This window comes from Impatiens glandulifera, chromosome 1 (genome assembly GCF_907164915.1).
Source record: "Impatiens glandulifera chromosome 1, dImpGla2.1, whole genome shotgun sequence".
Classification (NCBI taxonomy): Eukaryota; Viridiplantae; Streptophyta; class Magnoliopsida; order Ericales; family Balsaminaceae; genus Impatiens; species Impatiens glandulifera.
This window is the reverse complement of record NC_061862.1, coordinates 126,666,878-126,669,089: the sequence shown is the minus strand read 5'-3', so window position 1 is coordinate 126,669,089 and position 2,212 is coordinate 126,666,878. Positions and strand designations below refer to the sequence as shown.

General features: G+C 33.9%; 1 non-coding gene across 1 annotated transcript; it reads left to right on the top strand.

The window, feature by feature from the left end:
* Positions 1-752: 752 nt before the first annotated feature.
* Positions 753-824, top strand: TRNAF-GAA. The gene has a single exon. It is a non-coding gene; the product is annotated as a tRNA-Phe (tRNA).
* The last annotated feature ends 1,388 nt before the right edge of the window (positions 825-2,212 follow it).

Sequence of the window (2,212 nt, the reverse complement as noted above, 5' to 3'; positions counted from 1 at the left end):
GCTAACATTTCTTCCTCTAAATGCAGGCTTTGGATACCTATTGATGGTGAATTTGATGACTACATTATTAATCCAAAACCAAGTGGCTATCAGGTAATAAATACTTCCCTTCTGGAAACTCATTAATACCCTGAAATGGGCTTACAAAGGCCTTATGATGTAAAAGTATGTAACTTGGCTTTGTATATCTCACTGTGTGAAGGCATGAATATATCAGCAAAAGGATTACATGATAGGGTTTAGTCTGGGTCATCTTAAGAACATAAATAGTTTATATTATGGTTTACATGATTATCTGATATGATATGCCAATATATAAATTTATGGATCATGGGTTCTTTATGTCCCTACTTTAACATACTTCAACATACAGTATGTTGGCATATGTTTGAGTATGATAAAAGGTTTTCTGTAATATTCTTCTCCCTATGTTAGGCGATAGGCATGAAATATATGTTTGAGTATGATAGAAGATATGTTAGCAAATATCTTCTTCATGTAAAAAATGCAGCTTCTTTTCTTTGGAAAATAAAGATAGATCAAAATAACTTATGTATCTTATAGCTTTGGATCGTGGGAGTGGGGCGTGGGGGTTGTGCGAGGGGCGTGGGATTGTGCGAGGGGCGTGGGGTATGCGTGGGCATGGGCATGGGCGTGGGCTTGGGCTTAGGCGTGGGTGGGCTTGGATTTAATTGCAATTCAATTGCGTACCACGCAATATGTAAAACGAATTTAATAAATTTATTAATAAGCGGGGATAGCTCAGTTGGGAGAGTGTCAGACTGAAGATCTGAAGGTCAGGTGTTCGATCCACCTTCACAAGTTTGTGTTTAAGTAAATTATATAAATGTTTATGTTTTAATTATTCCATGCATAGTGTAGTCATTTGTTTTCTGTTATTATTATAAATATATGCAAACAAAATTATGTTAAGCCACAACTGTTAATTTGTAATGCAAATTAGAGTATTCTAAAAGTATACAAATTAAAGTTTAACATTAAAAACTAGAAGAAAAAGTTTTTAGAAAAAAGACAATGAAGAAAAGAAACGCATCATCTCAAAAAATGAAAGAGATCTCATATATCAATTCAAATAAGAACAAAGTGTTTTAGAAACAACATTAACAGTTATTTTTAATAACAATAATACAAATATATTGAAGTATATATGTGACAAAATAATAGCATTAAATAAAACTCCAACATAAGCCGCTAGCAAATTCTTTCTTCCAAAGTATGCCCAAACACAATACATTCTCTTATGCATTTATTGTGGACACATTATGCATTAACAGAGTGCAAAACAATTTCCAAGTAGAAGAAATCAAAGAATCTTTTAACACCTACCCATTCACTAATTGGTTCATATCAGACAGAACGTCATTAACACTCTTGCAGACCTAGTAATATGAATGAGAAAATCCATTGAAGCACCATCATGACAAAGAGCTAAATGTCTATCATTGTGGAATATGACAATTCCCAGAGAGAATTCAGTTATAACATCCATGAATGGTATAATGTATTCTTAGACATATTGCCTTTTCCACTCCTCCTGTCAAAGAAGCCAAATATGAGCTGCAGAATTAAGTAAAACATGGGTGTTCCATGGAGCTCTAGAGTATTCGCACTCGGTATATCATATCATCGCAAGTCACATTAATCATAGGAGCTTCTAACACCTCTTACTCCATTCACTAATTGGTTCATAATTTTCTAAACAGTATAAAATTTCCCAGCTGGAACAGAACACTGTTAAAGTTGGAACAGAACACTGTTAAAGTCATAGTATTTTTAATGAGAAAATTTATTGGAGCACACCATCAAGACAGAGTCCTAGTATATCATTGTGAAATATAAAATTTCCAAGCGGGAACAAAACACTGCTACAGTCATTTTTGAATGAGAAAACTCATTGAAGCACACCTTCAAGACAGAGTCCTAGGATATCATTGTGAAATATGACATTTACCAGGCAATTCAGTTAAATGCATTCTTAAACATATCTCTTTGTCCAGTTCTCCACCCAAAAAGCCAAATAGTAAAATGAAAAATGAGTTTCATGGAAGTTTCGCAAGTCGTCTAAATTGATACCATAAACCATAATTGGCAATTTTATACTATGTGCTAATAGTACTGAAGACACTTAATCCATATCCATAGATTGAGATCAAACACCTTCCACTGAATCCGCGTCGCTCTTTAAATCAAG